General features: G+C 51.3%; 1 protein-coding gene across 10 annotated transcripts in view; it reads right to left on the minus strand.

Annotated features, from left to right (window-relative positions):
* The window catches only part of CASZ1 (castor zinc finger 1), a 207066-nt gene that overhangs the window by 58570 nt on the left and 121077 nt on the right, over nt 1-27419 (minus strand). The gene's annotated exons all lie outside the window — the stretch shown is intronic.

Here is a 27419-nt window from a genome sequence, read left to right on the forward strand (position 1 = left end):
GTCATCCCTAATCCAGGGCAGGGGTTAAGTGAGCCACCTCCTAAAAAAAAGGGTCCCTCCAAACCCTATCTGTAGTTGGTAGGCAGTTTAAGAGCAATTTGCAATCCCTTTCAGCACTATTAAACTCAGACCCAACAAAGAATGCAGACTCCTAATTAATTGCAGTGGGAAGTCAGGAGCTAAATGGGAGCTGGGAGCCTGAATGCTTGTTGCATCACTAAGAAACACAGGGCCAGGAAAAGTTCATTATTGTGGTCTTTCAAGGTCCCGCAAAGTAAATCAGTGTGTTAGCCCGCACAAGGTAAATGAGACCTCAGCAAGAGCTGCATGACAGAGCGCGAACTAGAGCATTTTAGCCCTCCAGCTTGTGTTACGCCCTCCCCACAGCCCCCCACGGCTGCCTGAGCTGTATGTGAGCAGGTAACATGCTCTGGGCTTGGTATGCAAAGCGGGCACTCAGATCCCTTAGAGGTTTCTATAATCCCCAAGTGGGGTTGGGAGTCCCACAGAGCAGGCACCCATCACAGGCAGCACTGGGAGTTGAGGGGCTCTTTAATCCCCCGAGATGCCTGGCACTTGCAAATACTGTGCAACATGGTTAGGAGAAATGCTTGTCCGTCCTGTTTGTGTGGAAAAGGCTCGCAGGGTGGCCAGAGGAGAGCCGAGCTCTGGTGTGAAAGCAGTGGGTCATCCCTGAGCTTGTTAACTCAGCACTCCTGTCAGAGCAGCATGGGAGAGAAACCCCACTGGCCGGGCTGTGTGGGCACTCACCCCACGCTTCCCAGTGCTCACACTGACACTCATGCTCTGTCTCGCCTTTTGCTGCTCTTTCTTCTAGTCATTAGGGCTCATCTTCTTATCTCTCCTGTCCTCGTGAGCCCATCCGTGCGCTAGCGCTATCACTGATTGCAAACACCCATCAGTGGGAACACACACGTGTATAAAAACGTGGCCATGCAGGTGCACTATCACACGTAGAGGCACACATGACCCAGCACACAAACACACGCAACCGCACGCCCCTGCATGTGCTCATGAGACGGTACGCACACAGAACACACGCTAATGCACGCAAGCACCTATGTACCTGTGACCGTACGAGCCTTACAGCCGCACACCGCAAAACACAGCTACAGAGCGTATGCACCTCCCCAGAGGCGCACACCCGCACGCACCGAGCTCTGCTCAGCCCCGCACAGGCGGTGAGCACCCACGTATCTCCAGCCCACCAGCAGCCACACATGCAGACGCACACCAGCAGCCACCCCTGTGAGCGCAGAGCACCCTGCATGCACTCACGCTCACACACACACACACACACACGCTTTCAGCACAAGCCCGCATGCCAGGAGCGGTTTATTCTGCAGCTTGGAGTGAGAAGACAGTGGGCTCCCAGCCGGACCCTGCAGACAGACTCGGCAGCAGGGACAGACACACTCCCCATCCCACCAAAGAGCCCCTCTTTACCCCCAGCCCATCTGCACCTCACACCTTAAGGCAAAAAGAGCATCGGTGAGTGTCTCATTGGAGCTGGCGTCCCAGCGGAGTGTGTGTGCCGGGCAGGGGATCTCTCCCTCTCCCTCTCTCTCTCTCTTCCACTCGCATCTTTTCATGAACTCTATTTCTCTTTCCTTTCTGAAAACAACTGAGCTGTAAATACTGTTTAACCTTCTTCCCCCCTTCCCCCCTCCCCTCCGCACTATAAAAACACAAATATGCCATAACTCAGCTGGCTCAGCCGCCGCGCCTCCAACATGCCCTGCTCCAGGCCTCTCAGGAAGGTCATAACAAACGACTTTCCGATTCAGTGCTCCTGAAATAATTTTGTGTATTAAAACCTGAATCTGCACTTTCTGGACCGAAAGCCTCTCTTAATTATGGCAAGCGTCCTTGGGATGGACAGTGATCCTTCACTACAGCACCGCTAACCAACCGGAGAGGCAGCCGGCTTCGGCTCCCCACCACCACCTCCTCCCGCTGCCCCCTCCCACCACCACCCAACCCACGGCCCCCCTTGCTCCCTCGCCCCCCCCGCCTTCCCTTTGCCCAATCTGTTTTCAAAGTGTGTCTGTCCTTTATTAAATTGTTTTCTTTTCCACATTATCAGTTGCCATGGAGACCTCATCTCTCGGATTATTTGAATTTCATTATATCTATTGATTTGGGAGCATTTCATCTTTTTTATTGTTTTTCTGTCAATTTTCAAAACGAATAACCATCTAATTTGCGTCAGTGCTGATTATGTTTGTCCCTCAATAGAGGTCGGCAGCTGCGTCGGGGAAACAAATCAATGGGAAACCATCATAAACCTCCCCAGTACAATCTCCAGGATATGTGGGTGACATTCCACGCCTGCGAGAAACACTCATCATATCCAAACTTCTTTCTTTCTTTTCTTTTTTCTTCTCCCCTCTTTTTTTTTTCTTTTATTTCCCCCTCGTAGCTAGCTCCGCTGGTCAGTGGCAGGTCACATTTAAAATAATTTTTATTTTACACACATACATGTACAATTTTGGACGCATCACATTTTCAGACAGGGAGGGGATGAGGGTGAGAAGAGGGGGAAGGAATTTTATTTTTTTTTGTAAGAAAGAAGGGAAGAAAAGGATGACAAGGGAAAGAAAAAGAGGAAAAGTGGATCGGGATTGCAAATTGCTTACTATGTTTTTTTTTTAAATAATTTATGCAATTTTAAGCATTTATGTATAAATTTTTTAATAAGCCACCCTGGAGCAAAATAGCCATTAACATCCCGACGTCCTTCTGTCCAATGGGCTCGTGTGCAGGATCAATTTCCGAGAGTACTTTCCTTTTTTTTATGACATGATAAAATGCTTTTAAAGCAACTTACACAAATATGGAAATTTTTTTCCCCTCCTCTTTTTTTTTTTTTTTTTTTTTTTTTTTTATAACAGCCTCCACTTATTCACCAGGGAGAGCGAGCGAGCGAGCGAGCGAGAGTGTGTGTGTGTGTGCTGGGGAGGGCAGTTGGCAGAAGGATAGACCCAGCCCTAACTGGAACGGACCTGCCTGTCCTTCTAACAAGGGCATAAACTTTCATTAGCGATGCACACAGTCAAAGGCAATTTAGGGAAACGCGCTGTACAGAAAAGGAAAACCTCAGCGTTTTTTATACAGCGGCTCCTTGGCTCCGTCCAGGGGGCTCTATCCTTGAGCTCAGCTTGCGCTCTCCATCCAAAGTGACCCCACCGGCCATGGGGGAGTCAGGAGCAGGGGCCGGGGGGAAGAGGCTGGGGTGCTCTCGGGGACACCAGTGCCCGGCAGCGCCAGCCTCAGCCCCTCGCCTCGGCCCCGCCAGCAGCCTGCACGCCCCGCAGCGGGTCCAGAGAAGCCAGTCAATATTAGTGTCTTGCTGGAACCCACCAGTCCTACAAGAGGCCAAGAGGTATCTGTTGCTCTGCCCACTGCAGAGCTTCGCCCCTCTGACGGGCTAGTCCTCCCCAAAGGTCTCTATTTCAGGTTTCCGCACACTGACAAGTAGCTTGTGGCCACTCGATGCCCCTTTGGGGCATTAGTTACAAGCTGGCTCTGCCCAGACCAGACAGATGTGTCGCTGCTGCTCCTGTTTCCACAGGGTATGTAGGCTAGTTATTTTTGCAGCTGGGACATGTTCAGCCTCACACAAGAACCTGGAAAATGCCATTCCTAAAGGGACGGCTCCTGCCACTGGCCCCCTGAGCAGGCACAGCTCTGCGGAGGAGCACAGGGCTGGAGTGCGAGCAGGCCAATACGAGGGGCTTGGCGGGGTCCGAAAGTCACTACCACACGTTGGAAATGAAATAAAACTATTTCTCCAGCCTTAGCCCTCTGTCTCTGTGGTTGAAGCTTATGCAACTCGAGCCAGATATACACTATACATGCCCAAGCATGGGAAATCCCTGTGCATGTTCCCATTATTTGCTTCAACACGAAGCCCTGATACTGGTTTTCCTACAAGTGCAGATTTCTTTACCTTTCTGTATGACACACGTCCAGAGATAACACAGACCTATGAATTTAATCCTATGACAGCAGACTTGCATGTTACTGGTACCTTACACAGATCCCTGCACACTCCCAACCTCACCCCAGCCATGCAGTGCTGGCTGCCACAGGGCTGTGCACACGCCTGCCCCATGTGCAATGTTGGGGGTATCTGAATTAAAGCAGAGGTTAAAAAAAAAAATTAAAAAAAAATAAAATTCAAGGGGCAGCCAATGCTCAGCTGGAAAAACACAAAGTGCCGAGAACAGCAAACCCAATCAATAACAATCACAACCCCAGCAGCGGGCGAGGAAAGCATGAACCGTTTTGGCCTGCTCCCTGCACGCTCACCCACTTGGGAAAACAGAGTCCCCAGAGGCCCATGATTTCATCCCCTCCCGCCCCACCCTACGTTCACCCTCACCAAAAAGCTTTATGGAGTGTAAGTCCCCCAGGCGCCTGTTTTGGTCAGAAGCTCAGCAAAGAGGAGAGAGGGTCTCTGCACAGAGGAACAGGACTCCTGGCAATGAGCTGGCACCTGAGGAAGGTTCTTGGTGCTATGAAAGGTTCTGCTTCCAGCGAAATCCTTCTTACACCCGACACCCACCTCCCCTCCAAAGTTTTGCCCTTTGTGTCCCCCTTCCCCTCCCAGTTGCCAGCCTCAGCCTTGGCATGCTCTTCCTCTCCCCTCTTCTTTCCTCAAGTTCCCAACACCATCCCAGCTCCCTCCTCTCCAACATCTCCTGCCAAACCTCTTTTTCCCCAGCCCGCATCCCCATACGCTCTTCACACCCCTCTCCCCCCGCGGCTGGCAGGGAAAGCTGTGCTGCCCAGGGCACCAGCGACCAACCTGGGGAGGGGGAAACAGGAAACCTGTCAGGGAAAAAGGTTCCCTTCTCCTGCTCTTGCGTCATTCCTCACCCAGACTGTACAGATTTTGGGGATTTCACTGCAGCAGCAGAGAGGTCAGCAGGAGTTGAAGGTTTTCAGATCATATATATCGCTCTATATGGTCTTGTCTATAGTAAGTGCTAAATATAGCCAAGCCAAACCTGGAGGTGACTTCAGTGCTGTGATGCAGGGACATCAGCCACTGCACAGACACCCTCCACTACCTCAAAGCAATACAGATATCAATAGTCACAATCCAAAATCGAGAATGCCTGTGAACCCCCTGTCCTCCCACTGCCGAGAACATGAGCCAGGTTCTCTCATCTTTTCCCTCTCTCAGTTGTCCATAATGGTTCCTCCTTTTGAGTGGTGACCAGTCAAAATAGGGCAGCATTTTCTAGCTTCAAGGTCCATTTTGCCATGAGATGTTGGACCCTCTTATCTATGCTGTGCCAACATCTGTTTCAGCATAGCTACTTAAAAACTTAAACAGTGGAAGAAGCTCTGAATAGAAGGGGAAAGTCTCTTGTGTGGGTCAGAATAATTAGACGGAGCTCAAATTGGCTTTAGGCATCTGCTGCTGCCTCTGAGCAAAATCAAGCCATGCTGCTTCCATCAGCATCTCTCTGCCGTTAGCCTTACCCCGCAGAACAGAGGGGACCACATACTGCCTTGTATAGGGCATCTCTGGGAACAAGACTTGCTTCAACAGAAGCCATAAAGCCTCCTTATCCAGCTATCATTAAAGCCAAGAGAAAAGAGGCCAGACAGAGAGATTGAGATGAGCCATTTCCCCAACAAACTTGCTTCCCTTTTTCATTCGCTCCTTTCTTTTTTTTCCCCCTTTAACTGTCATTAAAATAACAAGTTTCTGTTACAGTCTAAACATTCCCACATTGTATAAAGGGTTATGTTACACTAGAGTCACTGCCGGGCCCAGTGTTTGCACAGAAACCTCACTGCAGGTCCCCCCTCCTGACGAAGTGACTTATTAAAGTTTAAACAGTAATTAACAGAACAATAAAAATAAAGGGATGTTTGGGGAGTCGTAGTGCACACAGGGTTTTTGGCAGTGCCAGCACTTTTCAGTGCCCTGCGCTGGCAGAAAAAGCGGCTGCAAAACCAGTGGGAGAGATGGTGTGCTCCAAGCCAGGAAGGGGCCGTGGCGAGGCAGAGGTGCGATCCCAGCCCCAGCACAAGGGTGCAGAGAGCAGCAGGCAGCAGGATGAGAGGGAAGGGTACGGGGTGATGGGGGAGAGGATGCTGAAGGGTCACCTGGCAGGAGGCTGAGTTGGATTCAGCGCTCGCTACCAGCCCTGCACTCAGTCTGTGCAAGTACATGCCAGACAGCACCGAGAGCCTCCACTGCCTGCTTGATTCTGCTGAGATGGCCTGGACAAACCCCCAGAATCTGAGTGTGGGGAACTGTGTCTCTGAAATCAGTCCTGGGCTTTGGGGAAGTAGCTCCTTTACTTTGAGAGGGACAGAGAAGAAACAGCAACCCCAGAGCACACCCCTGAGAAAAATCTTGCAGGAGACCTTCTACAACAGACCCCAAGAGCAGCCCCCCTTGCTTGGGAGCTTCAAAACCAGATAAGACAAGACATCTTGTAGGGACTGATCCTGCCCTGGCCCCGTGCAGGTGCAGGGAGCTCTGAGCTGCAGAACCAACAGTGTATTAGTAATTCTGGGGTCATTCCCTCCTGAAACGCAGTAGAGCCAGGACCACAAGGCCAGATACCAGAGCCTAACTCCCTAGGCAGGACCACAACTTCATCTCTCCCACCAGAGCAGAACTTTTCCAATCTATGTGAAATTGGCTTAATCAGGCCTCCCTTTATAGGAGCAGAACTACTCTTCCTCTGTTGTTTCCATCCTGGTTGCCTGCCTTGCCCAGGATGAGCTCTAGAGCATGTGGGTAGAGTTTAAGCTTGGGTTGTCAGCCCTCCCTGTTACCCAACATGCAGCAATGCAGAAAGATCTCATTTGAAGATATTTTTGGTGCCTATTGTAACTATTCTCAAATGTTTGCCTCAGTAGCTCACAGTGCTAGTTGGCTCTAGCCCTGATGTGTGACTCAGTACACATAGCATTGTGCAGTCCCATGTTTGCTAAATCTCTTCCAGTACAACTGCTCAGTTTGCAAATAAAAAGACAGCTCCGTAAGGGTGTATCTCCTGTGCAGAGTGAACTCAGGGAGTGCTGCCTTGAGCCCTCTCCCACAAAGCCCTCCCCCAAGTCTGATACTTTGCACCCTGGGCTGGCTGGCCCAGCCAGGGAGCTGCGTGGCTCTCACCCGGGCTGGGGAGCTGCCCCACTGCTGTAAGGACTCACATGGAGACCGGCCAGCACCAGCTGCTCCCAGTCTGCCCACAGCCTCCCTTCCCTTCCCTTCCCTGCTGGGGTGCAGGAGGAGGAAAATTGTCCCAGACTCTGCCACTGACAGAGCCTGCAGCAGCTCTGTGAACAACCACTGGAGATGCCCCCAGAAGTCCCAGTATGGCACCAGTACAAGTCACCCAAGTGAGGACACTCAGACCCAGCGTACCTGCTCACACCCCCAGGAGGTTAACTGCCAGCTCAGAGTCACACACCGGTCCTGTAAATTCATTCCACAATAAAAATGTACTCCAAATGCCACAGGCTTGGCTTTAGAGCAGTCTATGAAGTTGATTCCTCCCTTCAGTTCCCTCACTAGTAAGGAGGACTCTGGCTTCTACTTCTCACTGGTGAACTAACCAGCTTGTTTCTGCAGCCGCTATACTGGCCCTACAGGGCAAAGACACATTTCAAGCTCCTCAAAGTCAACAGGTCTCATTCTACTTCCAGCAGCTCAGCGGTATGCAGCTCAACACTATCACTTACTGACAAATATCCACCAACTTGAAAAAAGCCACAAATATTGATGAGGCATCCTGGCTACTCTGCTACTTCTGTCCTCCCACCAACAAACACCATTGAGTCCCTGTGGAGACACCCAGGCACGCTTGCTGAGCAACCCACTTCCCAGCCTTTGCTCTCTCCATCTGCTCTTCCACCAGGGCCGGGAGGAGAAGCCACCTCCTGACACCACCGAGGAGAGGGATTTGTGGACACTGAAAGCGCAGCGGTGGGTCGAGGGTCCCTGCTGGCTCCCTGTGGGCAGCATCACTGCCTCTGAACCGTTAATCCTCAGTCTCACACTGAACTTCTTCCCCCCAAAGACAACTGTGACTGGGATCCACTGTCTTTTCTGAGGGCAGACTGGCCCTACAGGAACATTTTCAAGTTCTCTGGAGTAAATAGCAGAGATGGTCATGACTTACTCTGTGGTCTGGGAAAGAAGAGAGCTCAACTCCCAAGAGCTGAAGGAAAGCATTAAAAATGTGACTTCCCAGGCAACTACCAATGGTGATTTTTAATAAGCTGTTTTCTAGGCACTGGGGCACTGAGGGACTTGGGGGAATCAGATGTTATGAATCTGAAGTGTGACCCAGCAGTGTGCCCAGGTGGCCAAGAAGGCCAACAGCATCCTGGCTTGTATCAGAAATAGTGTGGCCAGCAGGACTAGGGAAGCAATTGTCCCCCTGTACTCAGCACTGGTGAGGCTGCACCTCGAATACTGGGTTCAGCTTTGGGCCCCTCACCACGAGAAAGTCATTGAGGTGCTGGAGCGCATCCAGATGAGGCTGAAGAAGGCTCTAGAGCACAAGTCATATGAGGAGCAGCTGAGGGAACTGGGGGTGTTTAGTCTGGAGAAAAGGGGGCTGAGGGGAGACCTTACTGCTCTCTGCAACTGCCTGAAAGGAGGCTGTAGCGAGGTGGGGGTTGGTCTCTTTGCCCAAGTAGCAAGCGATAGGACAAGAGGAAAAGGCCTGAAGTTGCGCCGGGAGAGGTTTAGATTGGATATTAGGAAATTAGGTTTAGATTGGATATTAGGAAAAATTTCTTCACCAAAAGGGTTGTCAAGCCCTGGAACAGGCTGCCCAGGGAAGGGGGTGAGGTACCACCCCTGAGGTATTTAAAAGACATGGTGCTTAGGGACATGGTTTAGTGGTGGACTGGGCAGTGCCAGGTTAATGGTTGGACTTGATGATCTTAAAGGTCTTTTCCAACCTAAACAGTTCTATGATTCTATGAATTCAGCCTAGGTTTCAAAGGTGCTGGTTTAATAAGCCGTGAGGTGAGCCTGCGCTAGCAGTGACAGCCCTGCAAACGAGCGCCAGAGCAGAAGGCTGGCATATCAGGGTTCAGAATTAATGAAACCAAGATCTTGGCAACCTCTGATTTTACTGCATTCTGGTGTAAATTGATAAACTTGCATGGTGCTCCAGGGAGGATGTGAGATGGAAGGGGGAAGGGAGAGGGTGAGTGGGAGGCATACTGACGCCCTTGTCCCTTACTCCTGTATTTTAACTGGGCCCCAGCAGATGAGTTGCAAGCGTGACACATGCCTTTCCATGCCTCCCTTGCTGCCCTGCACCCCATTTAGCACCCTGCTGCACTGCTCAGGAGGTCTCCACAAAAGCCTGTCCTGAATCCTCATGAGGTCCTCGGGTCCCACTGCCAGGGAGGTAAATGGGATGACAGATCCATCATCAAACACAGTGCTGTTTGGCCAGCAACACTATGCCCTCTTACCCCCAAACTTTCTATTGCAACATTTTTATTTTCTCAGTGGCTTTTCTGCCTCCATGGGAAATTAAGAGTAACTGGCTTGTTCAGACTTGCCCTTGGAGACAGTTTCTACAGAAAGCCCCTGAATCCACTGCAAGTCAGGCAGGGCAACCTCTGCCTGAAACCCCCTGATCAGCTAAGCCGCTGGCTCTGGCTTTTTCCTCCCTTCACTGCCCCAAGCCAGCTGGATGCACAAGAACAGCAGCCAAAATCTGGTGCTGGAGCAAGATGCTGTGTGAGAGTCAGCAGCTCCACAGCTTGAACTGCCTCCCCAGGAAAGGGGTGTCTCTGCCGTGTCTCACTCCTGGAGATCTCTGTGCACATTCCCAAGGTTTCTCTGACCTGACGTGAGCTGAGCTGCCAATCTGCTTTCTGAAGGACTCTCTTGCCCCACAGACTGAGGATGAGTGGCTCATCTCCAGTCCTGAGCACAAGCAAGCAAAAACAACATGTCAAATATCCCAGACACCCTCAGCCCAGTGCCTCAGCTCTCCTCTTCCAGACCCGCTGGGCTCGATCCCTCTCGGACTGCTCTTATGCTAATGTCACTCTGCTAAGCTCAGAAGAATGATTTTTCCCAGCTGACACCACATCAGTGACAGGAGAACTGAGCTCATGCCTTTCCTCTGCCACTCACATCAAACTGAGGGAAAAAGACGCGCCACCCAATTCTGAACTTTTCATCCCATTCACCCAACTACAGGATGTTTTCCTACTCCCAGCTGTGCTGGAGTCAGGGTCTCCAGACTCATATGCAGCGAGACTGGCAGTGCTTGAGAGGGGAGATGTGTTGAACAGGTATAAGTAGGTGCAAACAGAACCCCCAGGTCAGCACTCACATGCATTTTCCTCGGCCATGTCTGAGGAGACTTGGAGTCAGAACAGAGCACAGTTTTGCATGGGGGTCTCAAACATTTTCACAATGCAGAAAGACTGTCCTGTGCGCTTCCTTTTCCAACACGCCGTTCAGGATGCCTCTACAGCAATGCCAGTAACTGCCTGTAGGGAATGTTATGTTAGAAAATTATCTAATGCACTCTTAATCATCTGGTCTTGCAATCTACAGAAGGAAATAGGAGCAGCCAGCACAGTATGACCCTTCTTCCAGACACCACTGACTTTAGATACCATTATCAGTAGCAGCCTGGTCCACATCCCAGAACTCAAGCTCTCTCTTGGTTAACAGGCCATGAAACTATTTAGAGTATTCTCGCTATTACATTCTGTTATATTTGTAATTAACACAGAAGATCAGCAGTGCCACATCCTGCAATCCCTGTATTTTGCTGAATACAGAGGAAACTGAGCACTCAGAAGCACTTAGTCTTCACATAACTCTGCTTCTGCTAAGTTTATGGGAAGCCAACACTTCACAACAGACCTACAAGGAAAGGGTTTGATATTGTCAGAGATTTTAATCTGCATATATTTGAAATACAATATGGGAACCAGCACTCTAAAATCGGGTCTTACCTCCTTTTTTTGGAAAGGCTTTTTAAACAAAAGAAAAAAATCTGCCAGCACACTAAGCGTTTGGTGCTATCTTCAATCAGGGAAGCCTAATTATACCCATTATACTGATGAGGAAGCACTGGCACAAAGCTATGCATTCGCATGGCTACAGATACAAAGCAAATCAGTGGCAAAGCTGGAAATAAACCCGGGAATCATGGTGATGAGCTCATCACCCACCTCAGCATAGCCACACGCGGCTGGTCATGGACTAGACCATGTCCTACCCATTTCCAGCAGGTTACAGAGCTGGTGAGGCACCCTTCACACATCTTCTGAACAGTCCCAGTGCTGAGATGGCTTGGGGTGCTCTGGGACACTCAGGGGACTGGCCACATAAGCTGGCCCACGAAGACCAGTCACTCAGCTCATTGTACTGGAGACAGACTGGTGAGCTGTGGACACCCAACAGCCAGAGCATCAGGTCTGAGCCACCAAGACAGCCCACATCCACACAGACTGTGGCATAGATGAATCATCTGCTTCTCCTTCTGAAGCAGCTTAATCAACCTCCCTGCATGTGGATCCTCGCAGCAAGGTCCAGCCTGATCCATCTACGTATTAATGATCCCCTAGCACGTAAAGCCCAGAGATTTTCCTTGGCACCAGGGGCCAGCACTTGCCAGGCACTCTCCCTGCCAGGTGCTGGGTGCTTGGGTCTAAGAAAGGCTGCAGAATCCCTCGGGATTGAGAGTCATTACATAAACAATACAATAGGATCATGGGCTGTAATTGTAAAAGCGCCTGAGGTCTTGGCACTGAAGTCTGCCTCAGTGAAGGCCTCTAAATGGAGACCCAAACAAAACAAACAAAAGCCCCAACTCTGTCAGCACTTAATGAACAATAATAAATAATAAATAATAACTCTAAGAGCCAACCTAGCAAGACAGATGTGAGGCACCAGGGCAGCTCTGAGGAAACGCTGACCCTACAGCAGTTGTCCTCCCTCCTCAGTTTCCAGTACATTTTGCTCAGGTCACCGGATACTTGCAGGGTTAGGTCTGGAGGGGGGAACCTGGATCTCTGTCAAGAGTGTGTGCACCCCCCAGTAAGATGTATGAGAGCTGCAGCCTTCATGTGTCCCTGGATGAGGACCTTCACCTGCTAAGTGAACACACACGTATAGCCATGCCTAGCTCTTACTGCAGGATCTCTCTTTAAGTGCTAAAGGCAAAATGAAGCAGATGGAGCTGAGCAAGGGAATCCAGACAGGTGCGAGTCCAGCAAAGCCTCTCCCCAGCATCATTATAGTCTTGACTCAGAGTCCCCCACCGGCAGGACACTGGGAGAGCTGCTTGGCAGGGACATGGGCTGAAACAAAGGGCCTAATTTAAGTATTTTTATAACCCAGTACTTGTGACAGTGGGTTTAGCAGTTGCCAGCCATCTGGAATAAAGAATTACAGCCACCTCCCCTAATCCTATATTGCCTAAACCCTAAAGCTGGTTATGGTGCAAGGATGAGGCAGCAGGTTGGGAGGAGGCAGTGATGGGAAGGTGGGGGTGGAGAAGGGACTGCAGGAAAATTCTCAAACTTATTTCTTTTTCCTGCAAGGTGCTGGGTGGTCCCAGATGTGTCAGAAATATTTTTGCTAGGAATCAAGAGAAGACAGAATGAAGAAAAAGGGGGGAGAAGGGAGACAAGGAGTCCTCCATGACCACACAGTCGCATACACCACACACACACACACGCTCTCACACACGCACACAGAGGCTTACTGGTCCGCGCAGGGCTGTCAGGTAAATTAGATCTGAAAGCTGACAATTTCTGACCATATTTCCTTGATTATTTCAAACAAATGCACACCAGCCGCTGTAAGGAGATTAAAGTGACATAAACGTCCCGAGTGGGAGGAGGGAGGGCAGAGAATTCAGGTCACCCCCATCCGTCCCCCATTTGACAGCCGCTATATCGCTATCCAATCCAATAAAAAAATCCCCCCCTTTTGCTTTAATTAATTTTACAGCTAGCTTGCTTAATTACTTTCAATCAAAATCCTCCTGCCATCGCAAAATTAGAGATGGTTGAGCTCCATTAGCCTAAATTCTTCATTTCCATATAGAAAGAGGCTCCCTCGGCAAAGCCAACAGGGCTCCCTCCTATTCAAGCTGCCATCGGACAGATGCCTGTCCCTCTGTCTGTCTCCAGTTCTTTGGGAAAAGGGGCGGGGGGGGGAGAAGGATACAGTCTTGTTCCCACCATCCCCTTTCATAAAGGATCTCCTCGAGAGCCCTGGACACGGGAGGCCTCTCTGCTCACAGCAAAGACCACAAGAGGCGAGAAGGACAGCCTGCCCTCATGGTATTCCTATGGCCACGCTGGAACGAGCATTTCCCTGGTGGCATGAGGGAGCTGGGATGGCTGACGGCCTCCTTTCTGCTGGGCTTTCTGCTGCGGCTGCCGGCCCCGGGGATGGGGTCTGGAAGGGACAACTCTCCTGCCAGGGCTGGACCGAGCGCTGCCGCCGCCATCCCACACGGGCGTGCAGGCATCACTAACTCGAGCTGGTCTCTGCCGGACACATGGGAAGGACATCGAGGGGACACAGGGGCAGATCATTTTACATCTGCCTGCTGTGGGGTTTGGTACCTTCCTTCAGAGCATCTGGCACTAGTCACTGTCAGAAACATGACACTGTGGACCACGGAGCTGCGACATTCCTGTAGCTCCTGTAGGCATCATTAGCACTTCTCTCCTGCAAACACAAATCATGAACTGTCCCATTTTGGGCTGACCTGAGAGCAGTCCCAACTAGTCTCATGTCCATGAAACCTCCTCAGAAGTGCAGGGAGTGGCAGCAATAAAGCCATACAGAGCTGGAAAGGAGACAAGAACCCCAAGTGGGTGGAGAGCACGGGCACAGGAGGAAACCCTGGGAGGAGCTGGGCACGCTGGGAGCAGAGGAGGAGAACTAGCTCCTCTCAAAGGACTGTGGGAACTGGAAAGAATTACCCAGACCGCTCCAGCAGATCACACTGCAGTATGCTTTCCTCCCATTTTCTCCAATTTCCTGCGGTCTCCTCCTTTCCCATCTCCCCACACTACTTGCAGAGCAATGGTCTTAATGGGATTTTGCATATGCTCAGCACTCCGTGTAGGTACTGAGCCCTGGGAACCAACTCGGTCATGTCTGCCAGACAGCGGAGCTTGGCCCCAGCTCCCTCCTCCCACCCAGGCCACACGCACACCCAACCTGGAGCTGCAGGAAGGTCACACCAGCACCCCGGTCTCCACACTTTCCCACCCTTAGGGAAGCTCAAGGAGATTCATAAGCACACGAAGCCCAACTACCCCCCAACTTCAACAAGGACAGGTCAAACCCTTGCTTCTTTAGAACAAAATAAAGAAGAGACAAACACAGACCTATTTTGTTTATAAGCTTAAAACTGAATCCAATGGCGCATCTACCTGGGGATTTTAGATTAAATGGTTTAAGAAACTCAAATAGGCTTTTTAATCCGGTCAAATAAAAAGAGCCCCAAAGAAGCAAAGAATTCACCCTGCCGAGCCTCACGCCTCTGAAGACAACCAGGCAAGAACGGCTTTCTTACTCTCTGCGACTCCTCCCCACCCTGGCATGGGACATAATGTATTTGCCAAAATCTGGAAGCTTAGGATACACCCTGTTCAGGACTCGTGCAGACTTTACTTTCCCATGGACGACTCACTTCTATCATGCTGTATAACACCTTCTTCATCCTTTCTGTGTCCTCTTATGCTGTTCGTCTGTCTGGGCCCTTCCCCCAATACCTGGCAGGCCGTGCGAGCACGGTGCCAGCCCTGGTTACATCACAAGCGCCAGCCAAAAGCAATCCAAGAGAAGGCACCGAAACCCCTAATCCCCATTCAACGCACACATTTATGCACTGTCTTTCATACAGACTACCTCCCTGAATGCTTCACAAGAGACGGGCGAGACGACGAGGGGCTGAGCAGCCGTGTGCTCGCGTGGCGCAGAAGGAGACCAGCAGGGTCTGCCAAGGGAAGCTCCTGCGGAGAGCGGCAGCCGGCCAGCCAGCCAAGGTCCGGTGGATGGATGGAGACCAGCGCTACACGGACTTGGGGAGCTTGATGAACATCTGGAGCTGAATCCTGACAAAGAGAAGGAAGCAAAGGGGCTCTCTTCTCTGCTGGATGACCACTTCTCCAGGACTTCCAGCCTCCTACCTCCTCCCAGTATCACATCTCACCAACTTTCCAACAGAAACTGTCCCCTATCCCCCACCGCTGCTGTTCAACTCCGGAAAGGCTCAGAACCGGCCTTCCCCTGCACATGCTCTGCAATAAAATTCCCGACTTGTGTCTCGCCTGCTCCAATGCTCAGAGCAGCTGGGACAATAGAACAGAGAGGCCCTAAATCCACCAGACTCACCCTAAATAGCAATGGCCCATAATTTCGCCTGACATTCAGGAGCTTGTTATTCTTTCCCCTCGTCGCCTGGCTGGAGCTGTTCAGACCCATCAGTGTTATTCTATGCATTAAACGGGAAAAAAAACAACTCAACAACAACCCAGAGAGTTTTCAAGCCTGCCCAGCGAGGGCTGAAGGGGTGGCATCCCTAGCTGTGCTGGCGGTGGGAGAACAGGAGGAATCAATGCCTCAAGCCCAGACCCATCCCCTCTGCAGGGCAATGAGTGGGTCCCGTTGCGACCCCCAGCAGAAACACACACTTACCCTCGTCTCTGCTTCCATCCCTAGCAAGGGAGCTGCAATCTTTCCTGGCCCTTCCAGCCTCCCACCTGGTGCCCGGGAAGGCTGCTGCACACTCCTCCCCACCACCGGGGAGTGGGGAGCTTTAACCACAACAGTTTGGGGTTTGGGTTTTTGTTTTTTTTCCAGGCTGGCTCCAGCTGATTAAGGACCTGCAACAGGATGTAGGGATTACAGCAAAACCTGGCTCCGGATCAGCTGGGGCACAGAGCCAAACGAGAGAGCGAGGATTGCCCCCAGCCTGGCTGCCAAACCGGCACTCGTCCTGTTGGGAGGCTGCGAGGGCTGGAGCTCTCCGCTGGAACAAGGCTCTTGCCCTCGCTGGCTCTGCTGGGGAATGGCCTGAAGCCCACGCTGACAAACATGCCCACATGAAGGGCAGGGTTGTGAGGACGAGGGATCTGTGGCTTACAGGGCTTGCTGGAGAGAGGAAAATCCCTTACAGCCTCGCTCTTCATGCCTTCACCCCAGGCAAAACAGAGGTGTGAGGGAGCAGGCACATTCCCGCCTCCAGTCTTGAGCATCAGGAGCAGCCCAAGTTGGAGATGCCCCATGATTTCCCCACTCCTCTGCCAGGGTCTGCACCACATGGAGCTTCTAGTGGGTATCCTGGAATAACACGTGGCAAAATACTCTGTGCTGAGTTTTTAATCCAGGAAGAAGTGATCAGGGAAGGCAATAATCTCAGTTGGCACACAGAGCACAGCAGGATCTTGCTTCTGGGGAGGCATCAAGAGCAAAATTAGCTTCAAGGAGACTCTGGGGCTTTTTTTTTCTTCTGCTAACACTGATCCCTGCCTGGACCAGCAGCAGCAGCAACCCCCAGCATCTTTCTAAAGTGCCTGTCACTGCAATATCCAACTGCTGTTGTCCCCTCGGGGACATCCCCCCATGCTTGGGTTTTCCAAGTCCCTCACGGACCAGAGCAAGAGGGACAGTAGCAGTGAGAGCAGCTCTCCTGCTCTGACCTGAAGCTGTTGCCTCAAGTCCTGTTTTAATCAGGTCTGGCAGAGCTGCTGCCTTGTTTCCCAGCCTGCCACCTCGGAGGGATAATCTGCCAGTGCCTTCTCAGATAGCTCTGTGGAAGCACTTTGCAGAGCCTGAGTATGCCTCTCCTTCATGGCCAAATCCTGTGAGCTTCGTACTGGCACGTCTCCCTCTCCTAGTGACCCCCAGGCTCTGTCTGAGTAAAGGAGATCACGAAGATACAACGATTTGGTCCTCTTTTCCAAGCACTCCCTGGCAAGACCTGGCAGTAAGCGGGGGAAGCTGCTTGGAGCAGCAGGAGGGGGTGGAAATCTGTCTGGCAGCAGCAGCGCAGAGACTTCTTAGTGCTGCCCACCAGACTCATCGTAGCAGAGAAACTCTGGAGTCAGCTCCTGCCGGCCTGGGGCTGCGGGGGGAAGGCAGGAGTTGATATTGCAGGCGGAGGCCACTGGGATACCATTGAAAGCTGCTAAATATGACCAGGTTAGCACTTTAGTCTTTAATGGCAGGTCACCATTAATAAACCCAGGGCCCCAGGGTGCCGTACAGAGCCTCCCTCCCCCCCCTCCCCGAAATACTCATTTCATTAACTTCACTGTGTGCGGCGCTCGGCACCTGTCAGAGGTTCGGTAGCCAGGAGGGTTGGCAAGGGTTAAGGACATCTTACAGCAGAGCTAACCACTCTCTGCTGACAGGATGGAGCAGGCGAAGCTGCCTGCACAGCACCCCTCTCCTCCCCACTGCTCCCCTCTGCCCCCAGTTCATGCGGGAGATGAGCCCAGAGCTTTTGGATCCACAGACTGGGCACCCTGGGAAGCCTCATGAGTGGGAAAAAAGCAGTGTCCCAGGCCCACGGCCAAGGGGCTGAGCGCTGGGAAAGGACATCCAGAAATGTGGCCCCTAACCCCAACTCCGGGGCTGACTCCCTCTCTGGCCTTCGGGAAGTCACTTCTCATCACCGTGCCTTGCTTTCCCCACCTGCAGAAAGATGACAGCAGCACTGATGACAGCAGGGAAGAAGGGCAGCGGGGAGTTACTTTGGATCCAGGCAGGGAAGAAGCCTTTGTTAAATAAAAGGGCTGTGCAAACGATAAAGGCCAAATCCTGCTCTCGGGGACGCTGGCATGACCCACGGGATTGCCCTATACAAAAGAGTGAACTTGGCCATTGCAAAGGATGAGCGGCAGAGAGGGGCCAGTGGAGCCAGCGCAGGGGAGGAGATGGCTCCGGCTCTCTGCAGCCTCGCACACGCTCCCACAGAGGCCTCCGGTCCCGGTGGCTGCAGCATGGAGGACAGGGAAGGACAAGGTGAGAGGAAAGTGTAAAGATGGGGCTTTGCTCCACCTGCTTTCACTGTGACACTGGCAGTTTCCTGGAGGGATGGTGGGAGGGGAGGAGGGACAAATGGATGTCCCAGCTGCCAAAAATCCCATATCAAGTCTCTATCGATCTGCCCTACTTGGCAACTCAAGCTACAGCCACCGTCTGTGGTGTCGGATCAATAAGACCGGGGCGGACAGGGAGGGAGACGCACTTTCATGGGAAGGCGGGGTTTTTAGGGGGAAGTATTTTGATTTTTAGAGCAACTGCAGAGTCAAGGAAGAGAAAATACTGGGACTGAAGCTGCAGTTTAGTTTGGACTCATTTCAAATACCTGCTGAGCCCTTTACACTGGGGCCCCAGTGACCTCCTGCACTTGGGAGCTGCCCCAGCCCCTGTCCTCGCTGTCCACCCATGGGAGGCTCTCGCCTGCCCTGGATGCTCTCGGCACAGATGTGCCGGCTACAGCGATGGGCCAGTAAGCCACCGATGCACAGCACAGACAGTGTGTGCATGGTAATTGTCCAGGAGCTCCCTACAGATCCTCCCCAGGGAGCTGCGGAGAGGCAGAGACTCCTGCAGCTGGATGAGAAGGAATCGCCGTGCAGCTCGAAGAGCCTCTGGAGAGGCCTCCAGTCCCCAGGCGGCACTTCGCAACGGCTTATGCAGTGTGACTGTCACTGGGGCCAGCCAGCTGGGGAAGGTTCAGACCCTGGTGTTGATAGCCAGGCTGATTCAGCAGAGAAGACAGGCTCTGAGGGGCCAGCCCACGCGATTTCCATCCTGCCGAGTGGAAAGCATCACGCACTGCTCCCCGATCTCTCCCCGAAGGAGACCACAGCCTGGTAAGATGCAGTGAGCCAGGCAGGTCGTGCACTGGGGAGCAGATGACCACCACCGAACTCTTCTACCTTTCTGTGCCTGGACACCACTTTCTTCTGTTCAGATCATGTAGCTGGGCCATTACTACCAAGCCTTGGAGAACAGGAGACCTGCTGATATGGAGGAGAGCTATGTGTCTGAATGCTCTGGTCACCCCAGCATTTTGCTAATTTTGTGTCCATAATCCCATCAGGAGAAGGCAGCAGAAGCAGACGAGGAAAGTTTTTTTCTAATACAGAGGGCTGCCGGGTAGGGCCAACTCCGGTGGCAGGAGTGCCCCGTTCCTAAAGCCAAGAGCCAGCGGCAGCCCGATGGCTCCAATTAGAGCTGGCTGCAAGGGGGACAGTGCATTGGGTGTCACCTCCAAATGCCCTTTGGATAGATGGGGGGGGGGGGGGGGGGGGGCGGAATCTGCAGTTGTTCCAACGTTTCTTGCTCAGCAGAACAACTGTTGCAGTCCTTTTAGTACAAACCCAGCAACTGTTCCCAAAAGCACAGCCTCCTCAGCTCCTGTCCTTAAAAAAAACCCAACAACCGATCTCCAAAACGCTGGCTTCTGAGTCAGGGCAAAAATGTTATTAACAAAAACATCACTCAGGGGTGGGACACCTGCTCCCTGACAAGCAACTGGCCTGGCTGCCCATGGTTAGTGTATTACATCAGGCCCCAAAAAGAGAAAGGAGAGGGAGGGAGAAGGGGAGAGAGTGGAAAAGAACAGACAGAGGGAGGATGACAGCAGAAGGGAGTAACAAAGACAAAGAGCAAAAGAGGGGAAGCACAGAAAGAAAAGAGCAAGTGCGAGCGCATGTGAGAGACGGTGCAGGAGAGAGCGAGAGCGTGTGGGGGAGAGCAGAAAAGTGTGCTGAAAGTGGCGGTGTGTGTGCAATAAAGTGTGGGAGTGCGTATGTGTGAGAAAGACTGCAAGCGTGTGTGCATATGGCAGAGACCAGAGTTAGGAGGAAGAGGAGAGTAAAGAAGGGGGAATGACACCATGAAAAGCAAAAAAGCTTGGAAAAGTGTAACAAGAAAATAGGGAGGAAGAGAGGAACAAAAGAAAAAGTGAAGGCCATCAAACAAGTGAGTCTGGTAAAGCAAGGGAGCAAAGATAAGGGCAGGGAGGGAGGTATGGGAGGAAGAGGTGGGGGGCACTTGGGACGGGGCAGAGCCAGGGTGAGGGTCAGGAAGAGAGAGGAGAGGGAAAGGGAGAAGGGGACAGAAGAGAAAAAAGGAATAAAAGAAATAAACAGGGGGGAGGGAGCGAAAGATGTCTATTAAAAACCTCAGTGCATAACACAAAATGTCAGGGTTTATAGCTTCATTCTTGGCATTGCTGGTACTGAGAACCCCACACAGAAATGTCACTGCTTGTCATGTTTAATCACCTGCTATTTGTTAACACCTTCGCTGCAAGGAGTCTGCCCCTCACCCCGTGCAAGGCTTTCCTTTTGGAGAATAAACTGCGAAAACATGCCTCTGCCTTTCAGTTCTCTTTGAAGAGTTTCAGTTGAACCCTGAGCCAGACAGGGGAGGCCGGGCAGGGCAGGCCTACCGGGCACGTCCATTTGCTTCCCAGATGGGGCTTTCAGCACAGGGTAGGGCTCCTGCAGAGGTCCCTGGCCGAGCAGGTTAGGGACAGGCACCATCATCTGTCGGAGGCAGAAGATGTGCATTCACAGGAATGGGACAGAGGATGCTCCCAGGAGTGCAGGACGATGTTGAGAGCAGCGGGGAGCAGGTGAGTGAGGCGAGTTTGGGGGTCAAATGACTTCAGGGCAGAGAAAGAAGACAGGAGTGAGAGGAGAAGGCTCAGCTCAGCTCAGCAAACAAAGACGTGTGGGTAAATCAAGGTGCACGGGGTAGTGAGCACGAGGGCAGGGAGGAACAGGGTACCAGGTCCTTCCTCCTGCTGCATACAACCCCTGTGCTCCCATCCCGCTCCTGTTCTGTGCCGAACACGTATAAATAAAATCCCTGAAATCCATGCAAGTCTGGAATTCTCCAATCTGTTTGCTTGAACAGCAACTGTCACATAAAAGCAAACATCCAAAGCTATTAAATGTACAGTTACAGTTCCTTGCCCTGGCATCTGCACTGGTGACTTTGCTCTAGTTCCTCCCAAAGCCTTGGACTAATATTTTTTATTTATGCTGGTTTTCCCCTGTGTCAGGCACCCATGCCCCCACTGTCTGCACTTCCCACCCAGCTGCATACTGTCTGACATCACACTGCACTGCTATAGAAATTATTTTGAGGTCATCACTAGACAAGACTTTGCCCTACTATTTCACACACTCCAACTGGAAAGAAGTCAAAAAAAGCTCTCCTCCATACAGTAGGGCTCTCCCATATGAGCAATGAAAATCTAATTCTACAATTTTCAGGCTTACGGAAAGAAATAAATCATCCCCCTACCTAGATGAAGAAAAATTTAAAGATGTATATTCAAAGATCATTAGCGCAGCTATTTTGTTTTAACCAAAGAATGGTAATCAGCACTGTTTAAACACAAATGAGGGCTCAGCTTCGGCACAGTCCTTGCCCCACACTCTGAAATGCTTATGTCAGTGTGCAGCGTTTTTGAAGTGCTGATGCCAGTGAAGTTAGACTTTCCCTCTCAAAAATGAAGAGAATTTGGGGAGCTGAAGAAATGACAGTATTATGAGCTGTAAGGGGACCCTAAATGCAGCCAAATTTTTCTTCATGCATTCAAACAACAAAAAATCTAGCAGAAACCATCGGCTGCCTGCAGACCAGCACAAGGGTTTCCACTCCAGCTCCCCGTGACTGCTGGGTGCCGGCTCCCTCCACGCCCGGATCCCTCCTGCGACTCACGGAAACGGGCAGCAGCGAGCTGACGGCTGCAGCTGCAGGACCGAGGGGCCGCCCAGCACTGGTGTCATCAAGATACATGCTAGAGGAACATCCCATACAGAAGAAAATACAAACCTGCAGAAACTCAGTGCTCATCTCACTCCAGTCCCTACAATACAATTTTAAAATCCAGTTTAGATCATCCAGAACTAGATGTGGGACTGAAGTAACCTTTGAGCCCAAACCAGGCAGATCTGGAAACCCAAACTCCAGAGTGCGTTTGGACTTCACATCTTGGTCTCTGGTAGCAACTGTGGCATGTTTCTACCCAAATTTTCTTATTTCTTCACAAGAGTGTTTTCATGGTCTTTTCTGACTGAGAGCCTCACTAGTTTCCAAAAGCAAATATCTACATCTCAATCTCACATCAGTGGACCCTGGTGGGTGGTGGGGAAACCTGCACTGCTGCTCCTTACCGCCCCTGCACTGAGGACAGGGGCTTTTACTCCGTCCAACACCTTTCCCAGACACCCAGAGCCCCCACAAAACTCCACAAGTAAATTCGGACCCAGTTTTCGAACCCAAGAAGAACCAGGCTGTGACACGTGAGTCCGGCCGGTGTTCAGTGCCCCCCATGTGGGGAGGGCGGGCAGAGGCTCAGCCCAGAACTGGGGACAGCGGTTTCTGCCCCTGCCCTGAAGGACCGGCACGAGGTCCAGGAGCCACCCCAAGTCCTATTCTGGGAACGGGAACAGTACACAGAAAGGCCTCCCGCTGGCCTTGCGCCAAGGATAAAATTCACCCTTCTGAACACAGGCCAAGATGATCTAAAGTGACTACTGACTTTTGTTGCCCAACTTGAGTCACCTTAAATGGGCCTATTTTTCAAAGTGTCACTGCTTAGCACAGCTGAGAATCGGGCCTCTTTAAGATGTCTAATACTACATGTCCAATCACAGCTTTAACAAGAAAGACCAATATTTCTCTCCTGTGTGACTTCTTCCAGTCTGGTCAGGCCTTTTATCTTTTTTCCCTCTCCCCTCCCTTCTCCTTGTTCTTTTCTTTTTCAGCTTTTTATGAATTTCTCTCAGCTTTCCTCCCTCTCCCCCCCTCAAGGTCATGCGGCTCATTTCCACGTTGAATATTTACTCAGCAAGCCAGGTCCTTTCACAGGCACTCACCACAAATATGCTTTCTGATAAAGTCCAGAGAAAAGAAACTGTAAAACCCAAAACAATGTCAGAAATAAATAAAAAAAAATCCCAACAGGGCAAACTGGGGCTGTAACAGGGTAGAATATTTCAACAGAGAAAGCTAGCAGGTAAAACACCCTTGGAGTTAGTTTACTCCATTTCCCTGCATTTCCATGATTGTCTTCTTGCTCTCTTTTCTTGTTTGCTTTTCTGAGTACTTTTCTTCTGCTGTTAGGGCTGTGCCACCTACATGAGGGAGACTACTGCGTTTAACCTCTTCTCTTCATCCACAGTGAAACTCACCGTCATTCAAAGGCCAGAACCCTTCCAGCACGTGGGCACCTGCTCCTTTACAATAGCGACCCGGCAGCTCAAACCCATCCGGAGCAGGGGAGTTTTCAGCTACGCAGTTTGCTTGTTTTCCCTAAGCCCATTACTTATAAGCAGCTTGCATAAAGCATCAGGGTTTGTACCTACCCTGGGTAATACACAGCACAACATGGCGTAGCCAGAGATCACACAAAGGAAGGTCAAACCCCTCTCCCCACTCTCAGGAATGGATGGAGCCCTTTACATCAGTATGGTAAGAGGGAGTGGGTCCTGGAGAATCATTTTCATACTTAATTACCAAGTCAGCTCACAGATGAATCCTACAGACTGTCTGAAACGAAGAGCAGCTTTGCAAAGTCTATATTCTCCAGCCCAGGGCAGGTCTCCAGAGAGCCCAGCCCTCCTCACTGCTCTGAGATGTGGCAATTTTGATAAACCTCCAACTCCAAAGATACAAAATTTGGCCAACACAGCATGACTTTGAAAATCCAAGCCTTAGACTTGCAGTGTCCAAGAAAGTTTTAAAATTATTTCTTAGTGACATCATTTCAATTTCCATTTGACCATCTGAGACAGCTACTGGCCCTCACATGAAAGACAGGTATTAAAAATGTCAATTCGCTCACTAACATCTCTTCATCTGAGATCCAATGTCACTTGGCCTCCATGGCCACTGGGAAATGATGACGGAAAGTAACTCTGCTGGCTTTTGTAGTCAGGTCATGGGTTTATACCTAAGAGTACATCTAGCCGGCAACTTCCCAAGGGAGACAGGCCACAAAGTCAGGTTTGGGCTAACAAGCATGTAGTAAGAAAAGGCTCCCACCTACCAAGACCCCTGAGGAACACTGCCTGGAGGAAAGTGAGCTGCTCTGAAAGCAATCCTCTTCTTTTTCTTGAGACAGCAGAGCTCTCTGCCTTCTCCTCACTCTAGAGGAATTCCTTTAGGTTGCTTAATGTTGCTCCTTTCCTTTTATGAGCCCACAATGGAAAAACAGAAATCTGAGGATTCCCCCTAGCAGGAGCGAGGTAATTCCCAGCTATGCTGCCTGCCCTCCACAGCTCTCCCCGGCTTTCTAGCTACGGCCATAAGGCATCCCCCACTGCTCCCAGGTGAACAGCTCCCACCCGCTGCCCACCCCACCGCCACCTGCCGCAGAGCAGAGACCCAGCTATCCTGTTTCCATGGAGCCTGACCTTCTCCTGGAGGTTGCAGAAATATGCCCTTCCATAAACAGATACTTACTCTACCTAGGAAAGCCTCAAACCACTGTTGTGATACTCTAGGTTGTGTTGGTTTAGGTAGCTAGCTGTAAATACATCAGTGTAGTATTTTGAACAGTAGTACTTGAGGAACTGTGCAGAAGCACGGCTCTGCAGAGCCACACTCCTCGGGGTACCAGCGCAGCTGACAGCACTAATAGCACGTACCTTGACAAGTACCATGGTAGAGCTATTACACTGGCAAACATTTGGGTCTACCAGCAGCAGGGTGACTAAACGCAAACAGCAAGTTACAAGTTTTGCCAGACAGTCACAGCCCTGAAATAAAATATAGTTGCAAAAATACTCTGATTTCAAGTGCTTTGGGCCACTCGCAACTCAGCGCTAGCAGCACAGCGACGGTGAGAGCAGCACACTGGCGGGGGTTCCGCTGTCCCCAGTGGCAGCACGCTCCGGGGCATGGGGCAGGATGCTGTAGGATGCTGTGCTGGCAGTCAGCCCCTGCAGAGGTTGAGAACCGAGCCGGGTGTTACCACGCTGTGCACAGGCTCCCTGCGACCCTTCTGTCTCCCTGGCACGGCCCGTCTCGTCTCACTGAGTGCTGCTCACCCTCCCTCCCTCCCAATGCGCACATGGCTTTAATGTTTTTATTACCTGTTTGACTCGCTGCCTTATTGCTTCTCCTCTTAATGGGGCTGTAACCGTGGAAACGAGGAATAAACGGCCACCAGAAAATGAGATGATTAAACAGGTCACCCTGGCAAAACAAACTCTGTGTTCACACAGCCCAGGCTGTGTATGCAGTTTCTGTCCAGGGAAACGCGAGGCTGAGTGGGAGAGGGCGGGAGGGCTGGGCCAGGCTCCTGCAAGGAGTGCTCCCCCGAGAGCTGCCTCCTCGGAGAAGAGTGGTCTCTGCCCAAGAGGGATGATGCTGTGCACCTCCCAGGACAGACACGTGGAAAACAGCAAGGTTTGCTCAGGGAAGATGGAAGACTGCAAGGACAAGACACATCCATGTAACTGGGGAAAAAATAGCAACTATGATGAATATAAATAGGTTGGACTGAAAACAAAACACAAGTCTGAGACAAGTTGATGTCCTCTGTTGTCCCCGTCCCTGGCATTGCTCATGCCTGCCTCGTGGCAGCTCCCAAGGGGAGTGTAGAGACCCTCCTGCCTGCGCTCCTCCAGGCCCAGGGGGCACAGCTCCACTGCTCTCTCATCCCCGCTCACGGGCTAACGGCCAAGCTGCACCGGTACTGGCAAAGGCAGGGCACTGCCTGGGCAAGCACAGCCAGGACCACAGGCGAGGTAGGATGTCATGGAGCACATACCTGGCTTTCTGAGGTCTCAGGAGAAAGGTGTCTGCAGCCGCTGTGCTCACAGCTGCTTCCCCAAAGCCCCCCCAGTCCCCGCAGGGGGACCTGCCTGGCTCAGGGACTCACCTCCAGCATGGATCTATTCTAACGTCTTTCTTGGGGTGCTGCAGACACGGCCCTCACCTCACTGGGAACAGCCAAATTCAACTCCCAGCCTCAGTGGCGAGCTGGGTGTACTAAAATCAGCCCTGACAGATCAGTTTGGAACGAGAGCTCAGCTCAGCCTCGGCACACACAGGGGCTTACTGTGAAAGCCGGGAGGGTATGACCACAGCCCCGGGCTGGTGTCCAGACCTGAGCAGGACACATCCACCCCAGCCCTCCTCATGACTGGGGGAGAGGGCTGGTCCACACCAGCAAGAGAAGGAGAAGGCAGGGGTGCCTGTGCCTCTCCATTCTCCGCTGGTTGCTAACATCTGAATATGAGATCCCTCTCACAGTCAAGCTGAGAGGTAATGAGTTTCAGACCAAAATGTTGTTGGAAACAAAAATAAAACCCCAAAATAAGCACACCGCAATCAAAAAAGCACAATCAGAAACCATCATTCAAAGTAGTGAGGATCCTGCCAGAATCACCGTCCTGTCCCAACCTGTCCAAACCCAGACTCATTGGGTGCTGGCAGTCTGGGAAGAGCAGACTTACTCCACCAAGAGCAACAAATTCAGAAGAAGAAATTGGAACAGCAGAGCTTGGCGAGATGGAGATGAGAGACAACTGCTTGAAGCACACAGGCGAGTGGTTGTGTTCTTTCAAAAAAAACAGCAGGTGGTTTATGAAAAGGGCCCTATTCTTTAGAGTAATTTGAGCCATGTTTCATTGTTTGATAGAAAAATCCTAATATTCATGACCTCCTTTAACTAGAAGAAGTTTGCTCATCTGAATATCAGCCCACAGACAAATGGGAAAATGAAAAATAGAGTAAGATAATGGAAGGGAGATGGAGGGGGGCAAAAAAAGGAAAGGAAAACCAAGACAGAATCAAAGGCAGAATGGAAAGTCCAGGAGGATGACAAAGAGTGACAGGTCGATGGGAATAAGGCAAGGAAGAAGGACATAAAGGAAAGCTCTTTAGCAAGAAAAGTTAAGTAGTGCAGCACAGAAAAAGGCTGAGAAAAGCAAGAGTGAATGACTGAAAACACAGCAAGAGAGAGCAAAGGAGCTTTCTCTGAAAGTTTCCAAGTGCATGGATCAACTTCTCAAAACTGTGATTCTTGTCCTACTGAGCTTCTGTTAAAAATATTCACATGCAATCAAGAAGAAAAATCAGACCCTCTCTCCCCAGCTTCTGTTCCCTCACCCTCTTCCAATCCGGTCCTCCTCTGCTAACATCTGCTGCCTGCCTTCGGGACATGCAGATGGTAATTACTCCAGGAGCAGCTTCCTCTCCTTTCCCTGCTTGCAGAGGGCCACTTGGAAGAGAGCTTCAAGCCATGGAAAGATACCACACACACCTCCACAGCACGTGGCAGGGAGAGGGAGATGTGGGAGCCAGGGCCATGCCCAGAGAGCGTGATAGCACAGGGGGTGGAAGGTGGGTG

Source organism: Strix aluco, chromosome 22, assembly GCF_031877795.1.
Source record: "Strix aluco isolate bStrAlu1 chromosome 22, bStrAlu1.hap1, whole genome shotgun sequence".
In the NCBI taxonomy this organism is placed as follows: domain Eukaryota; kingdom Metazoa; phylum Chordata; class Aves; order Strigiformes; family Strigidae; genus Strix; species Strix aluco.